Below are 9,781 nucleotides of genomic sequence, written 5' to 3'. Positions count from 1 at the left end.
AACCCATGCCTAATCTATTGATTTGAGTGTTTGATTTTTGGCCTATAATGGTCAATTTTTGGGCCAAAAGTGGAAGAGCCACACATGTTTGTGCATGGTGGAATCGTCATGTGGAGCAAGGATTATCTTGGATGTAATCAATTATAATTGCATTGACCTAATCCATTCAATTTTTGGGTGATTAATTTGATTCCAATGTGTTGCTAATTTATTGCTACAACTAGGTGTGTAAATCAATTGACCTACTTTGAGAGCCTAATTTTATTTTTATGGAATAAAATTGATGGTTGATTTTGAATAATGAATGATGTGTGTCAAGATTAAGCTTGATCTACAACAAGAATTCATGTGTATGCATAAAATCATTGTGTGTGTAGTGCACCAAAGAGGAAAAAATATACCATAAAATTCAAGTGTGTGCACCTAATCTTGAGTATGTGCATGCATATAAATTGATGGAATTGATGATATAGGAGTGTGCAATCATGTAATTGATGTATATGTTAGGCTAATTCAATCATTGGATAAGCCTAAATGCCAAATAATGGACAAAATTTGAGTGTGTGTGCCCATCCAAGACCACTTGATTTCCAATGATTGATGGTCAACTCAATCACCAAAATGATTTTTTATTGTGAAATGTTCATGAAAAGTGTGCGCAATCATTAAGTGTAAGCCTAAATGCATTGCCAATTGAGCCAACTTTGCACTTTTGTGCTTAATTTTTGAGTGTGTGCATTGCTTGTTGGGTCAAGATAGTGTTAATATTTTAAGAAATTGAGGATGCATGCATTCATTTATGCTTGAGAGTGTGTGAAATTCTAGAATTGCAATGAGAAATTGATGGATTATTTTCATAAAATCTTGGCCTAAATTCAGGTGTATGTGCCGCATAATTGGTATTTTTTACCAATTATGATGATGAATTGGTCAAATACTTGATCACAAATTAGCTTTAAAAATTAAGGAAGGTCACTCAATTGATGCTCAATTGTGTAGAATTTTAGCATATTGCCATGCTAATTATGGATCCATTTGATGAACATGGAAAAAATGCATTAATGTGCGAGCCTATGGAATGGCATTATCTATCCAATTTAATGATGAATGATTGGTGTCCCACCACTAATCTTGATGATTGCAAGACCTAAAGGATGGTATCTGACTTGAGATGATTCAATTTTTACCCAATTGAAAATGAAATTATGAATTACCATTGCTATGTAGACCAATTGGATATGATAATTTGTGCATGCCATATAAATTGAAAGTGTGTCGCAATGTGATGACAAATTAACTTATGTTTGTATGATTGCTACATGGGATATGAGCAATTGAAATTGCAATGATTGCTAATATAATTGGAATGTTTCAATGAGAAAATAGGTGCATTAAGTTGCCTGACCAAGTGTAAGTTGTAACAAAGTACAATGTCTAAATGAATTTTTCCATGTATGAATTCTAATCACTCACGAGTGCTAGAGCAAGCATCGTCATGTGGAAAATGGATGAGAGATTCATTAGTCTTGTGAAAGATTTCTCGATCAAACTTTGTGTGTATGTCTTATTGGACGAGGCTAGTAATTATTGATTGGCTTAATTTTATTGAATGCCAAATTGAGAATGGGTGTGGCCATGCAATCTTAATTGACAATCCTAATTAGGTTTGATGATTTTTCATGATGAAAATGAGTAGATTTTGTTGTAATGATTATGAAAGGGTAAATATTGATTGGAAAATTGGATCTTCTATGCACAAATTCCAATCCATTTCAATGTACCTTCATCAAACCTTGAAGGATTTTGCATTGATTTTTTTCATTAAGAATGGCCTTTTTTTTTAGGTGCACAAACCATTGATTTTGGGGAAAATTCATTACAATTGGTGACCATGCTTCAGAGACCAATACACACACCCAAAAACGTACCTTCATTGTGACTCCTGTCCTTAATGGCATGAATTTAATGCACATACATCCCATTTCTTAATGCCATGCCATGCCTGCCATTTTTGGCTACACACAAAAACACACCCATTATGCACACTTGCCTAAATTGGTGCATATCACACACACACACACACATATCGTTTTTTTCAAAAATGCCAAACTGGCACCCAATTTCTATTGCAATGATCTGTGTGGATTGGCGCTCACCACACACTAGTCACACAGAATCTGCCTGCCAAGCTTGCTTTCGACACACACACACACACACACACACACTCTTTGTGGCTTACCAAGTTGGAGATGCTGGTGTTGCAAGCTGCACAAATTGTCTGCCATTCTTGGTCCCCCTAATTTTGATAATCTATTGGTCCTGTTGTGGCCTTCAACCACCTGAGTCGGCTTGGCTCATACCTATACAAACACACACACACACACACACACACACACACACACACACACACACACACACACACACACACACACACACACACACACACACACACACACACACACACACACACACACACACACACACACACACACACACACACACTGCCACAACACGCCAAACCTCCCCTCTATTACTCTGTCCCTTTGTTCGCCATAGTCGAGCACAAATTGTCTGCCATTCTTGGTCCCCCCAATTATGATAATCTACTGGTCCCGTTGTGGCCTTCAACCACCTGAGTCGGCTTGGCTCATACCTATACAAACACACACACACACACACACACACACACACACACACACACACACACACACTGCCACAAACCTCCCCTCTATTACTCTGTCCCTTTGTTCGCCACAGTCGAGCCCAAGCCAGCAAGATGATATATAAATTTAAAAAACAAAGAAAACAAAAAGGGATTTCTTTAGAATTTCCTAAGAGGAGGGTCTCATCTCTTCCCCCAAGTCCCACCTCTTCCCCCAAGTCAAGCCAAAAACAATTTGTCATAGCTTCATTAGGGGCCCTTGTAAGATGTTGAAAGAAAAGATGATAAGCACTTAACCCTATGTGCCCACTAAGTTGTTTTGAAGGGGTATATCCAATCACACAAAATGGAGCATTTATTGGAGCTAAACATTAAATTCATCATCATGCTTTATCTCTTTGTTTTTTGATACATGAGAGAAAGCATGCAATTGATTGTGTATAATGCATGATGATTATGTGAAACGCTTCCATACATCAATGAACTTCACTGCATAAAAGAGAAAAATAATGGCTTAAACATAGAGTGTGGCCTGATTTGAAAGATTTTTCTTGGCAATAAAAATTTGGACTTGGTATTCCTTAAAATATTATTAGTGTCTGAATTGAATACGAAAAACCTTGCATAGCACCAAGATCGAGCTTTTTTGAATAACTATGGGAGAGCAGTATCATTCTGAGTTTGTGATAGAGCATGAAATTTTTAGTGATTGATGTGCATGTATAGATGCTTTGGCACTAACAATTGTGCTTTGTTTTGAAGGTTTGAGAGAACATGTGAACTTTTATTAATCCAACGAGAGTCCGCATTGCAGCATAGTGCATTATTTGGCTATTTAGAGCCAAATTTTTCCATTTGAGCTAGTGTAGTCAAATTTTTAAGAGCTTTCAAGTACAAAATTTGGGTATTGAGGACCATTCACTTTCATTCCATCAAAAGTTGTAGTTATCTACAACTCATATCTTGGTCTAAAGTGAAAATTTCATTTAAGCTAGTTGGTAGTCAACTTTCTGGAGATTTAAATTGTAAAGTTTGGCTTTCAAGAGCCACTTCATTTAATCAAATTTGCATTATTTCTAGCTCTTTTCTTGTTTTAAATTCCATATCTCAGTTGAGCTAGCAATGTATCAACTTTGAATTATGCATGAGAGACTTCCAAATTGCAAAATTTTCTTATGTAGAAGATCATTCTCTCTCATTTTTTTTGTGTATGCATAGATTTGCTACTAAAGAGCACCATGTGCAAAACCAATGGCACTTTCTCCTTTGGGTTTTCTCCCTTTGGCATATCTGGGTATTACAGACCCTAGCTTTAGGTTTTCATTAGCGTTTTTGTGTGTGTTTCTGGCTTTCAATAAATGGATTTTGTAGCTTGTATTACACTTAGCTTAAAAAAGATTCATTTGTAAATAAAGATAATCAAGAGACTTCTCTACAAAAAAGTGGATTCTTGCTCAAGGAAGGATTTGCAGTACAACATTCTTCCCTGGACTTTCTTTCATCCATGTCTCCATGCTTTGCTTCAGCGGCACACAAGGACGTGTGCCAAATTAGGAAGGGAGGAATGTTAGCAGCGGCTAACGGATGAAAGCATGTTAACCTGTCGCGCTTTTTGTGCTAGTTAGCAGTTTCCAGTTAGCACATCTTCGAAAAGTTGGGCATCCGGTAATTTTTTTACAAATAATATCAAAATTTGTCGGAGGTTGTACATTTGGATTCCTTGTTTCAAGTGCTTTCTATTGATATATCATATGTCATAGATCTTGGAGGTGTAGCTCAAGTTATTGTACTAGTTAGCATATGTCGAACTTGTGCTAGTTAGCATTGTCCGGAACATGAAAAAGCATGACAAGTTAACATGCTTTCACCCTAACACATGTTACACCGATTGTGCACCAAGTTGGAGATTTCCTATGGATGTGCATGATATTTCCTATCCACATTCTATAAGGTTTTGGGCTCAATGGGAGTTCCAAATTGTATATGCTAGCTAGATATCTCAAACTTAATCCCTTAGTAGAAAAGATTGTGGTGCAAGACTTTATAAGGAATGATTTATGCAAGGAGTCTTCATTATTGATTAGTCATTCTTGAGGATCCATTCTTGAGAGCTCTCTCTCTCTCTCTTGAGTGTCCACTCTATGGATGGCCTGGCCTTGAGCTTAATGTCCATGCTTAAGAGGCTAGTGCTAATCCATTGTAATTAGAGAAGTATTTCTTAATCTAATATATTTTTCTTAATTAGTCTTAATTCTTCTATATTCCATTATTTCATGAAGTAATTTCACCTTACCATTATTCTACATTTGAGTGTGTGTAATGACTTCTTGCTTATTGACTACTCCTATCCTTCTATGAGCACTTGATTTGTGATATTTAACATCTCTAATTAGGTTGATTAAGTTAGTTTTTAATGTTGTGATTAGTGTATGTGCCCTATTGTTTGCTTGTGTGTGGATGGGTTTAATGACACTCTAGCACCATTTACCTTGTGTGTGTAGCTTTTGATAAAATGCCTTGATTAGTATGTGGTGATTGGAGAGGCCAACACCAATGCACTTAGTGTGTGCTTTGAGATTGTAGTCTATGGAAAGTCAGATTTTGGTGGGCTTAATCTGTGTAGGTGATGGTTGATTGATGATGTGATTAGAGTTAGTGATTCATGGCTAATCTCTATTTTCATTGGAAGAGCATTCTCTTAAATCTTCTCATTCAATACATCCGAATATGCTCGTGCTTCCATGTCCTAGCCGGTTGCCGATCGTAGGATTGATAATTATCTTGGTCTTGGGTTGATTAGGTTATGCTAGATTGCAAGTAGCATGTATGTTTAATTTAAAGTTTAGGAGTAAGGAATATTTAAAACAGGGCGGACTTCAAAAATGACTTGTCGGAAATCTGTTTGCTCATATGAGCTTGCATGTAGCTTGATAGGTTTAGGTATGTAGTCATTTGCAAGCTCACATGCAGAAACAACTCACAAGAAAGTTGTTTCTAAAGTTCGCTGCATTTTTGCATCTCAAAAAAGCTACAAAATTTGAAAACGACTTGTCTGCGAGCCGTTGGTGCATGTGAGGTTAAAAATAGCTTACATTTAGCTTGTTAGGTTTAGGTTTGTAGTTATTTGCAAGATCACATGTGCAAACAACTCTCGGCAAATCGTTTCTAAAGTCTACTATGTTGAGAAGATCCAAGCACTAGATTGACATGCAAGCCCTCTTGGTTCTTCTCAACATGCAGACAAAGTTTGGATCAAGTGACACTAGCATCATAGAAATTTTTAGGTAATCTCTTACAATGTGTCGACATCGATAAAAAACTATACATGTATAGTGTACCAAATTATGAGAGATGTTATTCTTTTGATCTATGTGGATTGCTACAAGAGCACATATTGCTACAAACGGGAGCTTGGAGTTCCCTGAAAAATAGCAAAATAACACATTGCAATCATAAACCGACAAATCCGCATACCTCACGAGTCTCGTACCATAGAATTGAGGCCATAAGCAAACAGAGAGAGATCAAGAGCAAGACAACGCACATGCAGGCACACCTCCTTGAATGGAGTGCTACGCCTGGCACGACGAGAGAGAAGAGAAGAGAGGAGAGAAGAATACACATACAATGGGTGCAATATCCCTCCGTGCAAGAGTGAGAATTTCCCTCTTGCACGTATTTATTTATAGATTTCTTGAATGCCCAAAAATGAGTACAAACTGGCCGGCCGAACATAATTGGCCAAAGCTCATAAAGAGCACTTGAATAATCAAATATACATAAAATTTAATATCCTTCTGCATAATCCATTATTTGTTGATGCTTTTGCCACGTGTCATCTGCAATAGATAATAAAATATCAATTCTATAACATACCTCTCTGCCATTGGAAAGCAATTGTCCTCAGTTGCGAAGATAAAAATCTGTAAACAATACTTGTCAAAAACAATGATTAGAAATTTGTATCAAAAATCAAAAGAAAAATCCATAAAATTAGACACATTGGTTATGCCTACCATCATCCACATACTACCTATTCTAGTGTCCCATACCACTAGAATAAGCAGTATATGTCATACCCTGATGAATCAGGATATCATTAGTCACACTCATCATCAAGAATCAATTCTCATCAATCTCAATGTCAATTACAGAAATACTGTCGTGACAAAAAATCATCTTATACCAAATCCCAATCAAATTCCAATTACAAAGGATTGGTCCTAATCCATATCACTTTCTTTATGTACCCGGGTAACAAAATCATACTAGTTACAATGGTGGCCAGCCACTACAGTGTGATTTTGTGATTGGTGTTACCTCAACCGGCGAATCTACACCATTAAGACGTGTTGCCTATATCCGTGAATCTGCACTAATGCTACCTATATCGGCGGATTTGCATTTACCATTGTGAATTTGCAATTTGTCAGTGTGCTCACTAAATCGGCGGAACTGCGTAGATAACTAGTGTTTCCAAAATCGGTGAATCTACACCAATTTGAGCATCTACACAATACCTAAATCGGCGGATCTGTGTGCATGTGACCAATGGACTAGACAAGACAAAAAGACAAAACATTTACTACCTGTGTGACACCACATTGGAGTATAATTGAGTAGCAGATTACTTACAAATTATTGTTCACTAACTCAAAGCACGAGAGCTCATATGAGTAGCTGCATAGATTAATGTCAAATCATCTCAATGAAAAGTCCTTGCAATACAATTGGAAGCCATGACTTGTAGGATATTTTGTATCTGAAAATGTACGTATTTGTGTGTGTGTGTGGCGAGCTATAATGGAAGGAAACTCAAGTTGAATCAGGGGGTCTCACAAACAATATTTGTATACAAGGTAAAGAGATGTGCATTTAGTAACTTGCACCAAAGTATGTGTGAAAATGTTAAACAATACCAACGTAGGGGGCAAAACAATATGCCCTGGTGTGAGATGGAAATTAGTATACAACCAAAAAGTGCTCAAAGAGAGTAGCAGTGTCATGTAAGGCAGAAATCAATCTGAGTATACACATGGAGGACTTGGCTTGTTGAAGACGATGTATGACACAATGAGAGGATTGGAAATACTATAAATAAGGAAATGAGTTTGCAATAGGAATCGATGCATCAAATATTTTCCTAAATTGTAGACTATGCTGGGAAAGCTGGTACTTAAAATACCTATTAAGAAAAATGATAAGCTGAAGCTAGCCAAGATGAGTAAGTGTACTTGTTTTTTTCTCTTTGAATGAGAGCAGTAGGCACATCTAAGAGTGTTGGCCCAGTCTTGTGTGAGAGGGTTGTATACGCAATTAATGAAGTACCGAATGATAGATGAGTAGTGTCAATATTTGATTGGTAAGAAGCAAGGGAGCTGACATATATTCTGATACAATATGGTGAGTGTACAGCAATTCAGAAAGGGAGAAAGTCCAAATTATGGTCTGTATAGTTCTTTGTGAATTATTAGACACCAAGCAAGAAGGTTGTCATCAAAATCATTGGGTAAATTTCAGTGAAGATAGATACTTGGATTCCCTTAAGATTTGTGGAAACATAGTGATGCTAAATGGTGTAAATATAAGTAACAATGAAAAGTATCACAATGAGTCATCTAAATATGATGAAAATAAGAAATTTAGTACCAAGTTTTAGTTGCCATAAATGTTAATATATATAGAATAACATCAATTTATGAACAAGCAGTGTAAAGGTCATAGAGGTTAGCTTAACATGAACTAAAACTTACAAAAATCGAGCAAAAGAAATCAAGTTGATACTTTTGAATTTTGGATTTGTGAGAACTCAAAGTATGAGCCTGTCTTAAAGGTATCAGTTGATAAGGTTGTTGGGATGAACAAAATATTCATAAATATTAGGTTGAAGGCTTATGATTGAAAAGATGTGGTGAAAGGATCAATAATCTCTTACCAAAATTACTATGTCATCTATGTGAGGTAGATAGAAAATTAATTCCTTTGTTAGAACCCGTCAATACTGCTTAACTAAAAGTTGCGATGGAGGTTAGCACTTGAATGATGACACCATTTTGTCAATGGCTACAAACTATGATTATTACAGAGTCTGTTGGAAATCCTAGAGAGAGAGAGAGAGAGATCACAGAGAGATTGGTTTGTTTAGGAGGGTGTGTGTGTGTGTCATTCTGAGGATGCAGAGAATAACTGACATCATGGATGGTTGGTGACGTGTTGGCTTGACTAATCGAGTCTTGCTTCTTTGCTCAGCTCCGAGTGTCCAATGCGTGGTGCTAGCGAGTATCGCTGGGTGTCAACTTCTCAAAATTGTTTCGATTGTGAGTACATGAGCACCTATTGCTGCATATTGTTCAATAGCCGCACACTCTATCTATTATACATATTGTCATTGCATCACTTTTTCTCGCACAATAACAAGGATATAGAAAGCCAATATGGGGTGTTGAGGGTTTGTGGCCTACATGGGAGAAGTCGAGCTTTGTGTCGGAAGGTGGTACGTTTGTGCCCTCCGCAAATCATACTCTCATTTTGCAGAAAAGCCTGGCATCTCTTACCACCGAGGAGGACAAAATCTCATTGCCTACACCCTTCCATAATACCATTTATTACCTGATATGGTAGGTCAACATCAAGTTGACTTGTTGCAAAATAGTCCAAGAAACAAAAAACCAGCTTTCACCAGATGTCACAATGACAATTTCATTGACACTCATAGCAACCAAATTGATCCCTATGGTATCATGATTTCCCATCTGAAAAACAAGATTTATTTTGGCTTCCACACCATCTCTACTAGCCACAGGATTAGAATCACCAAGTGGAAAAAGCCCACCAAAGCCACCAATGCCAGTAGCAAGGGCAGCTCACTGTGAGCTTAGATGTCAACACCCGCATCATATGAAAACCTTGTGCAAACCTTGGGGAGATTATGGTATTGCAGTGGAGAGTCAGTCAAGCTGATGAAGCTTGGAAATTTGATTATGGCAAACATCCTGCTGCAAAGTCGAAGGTCTACTTTTTCCCTTCGTATGGTATCTTCAAGTAAATAGGATTGCAGTGCAGGATCGTCGTCTTCCTGGTGAGACAAAAACCGGATTCGTGAGGGCTCTGTCAAAGTCT

Source organism: Adiantum capillus-veneris, chromosome 8 (assembly GCF_014529385.1).
Source record: "Adiantum capillus-veneris isolate H3 chromosome 8, ASM1452938v2, whole genome shotgun sequence".
Classification (NCBI taxonomy): Eukaryota; Viridiplantae; Streptophyta; class Polypodiopsida; order Polypodiales; family Pteridaceae; genus Adiantum; species Adiantum capillus-veneris.
This window is presented reverse-complemented; position numbering follows the sequence as displayed.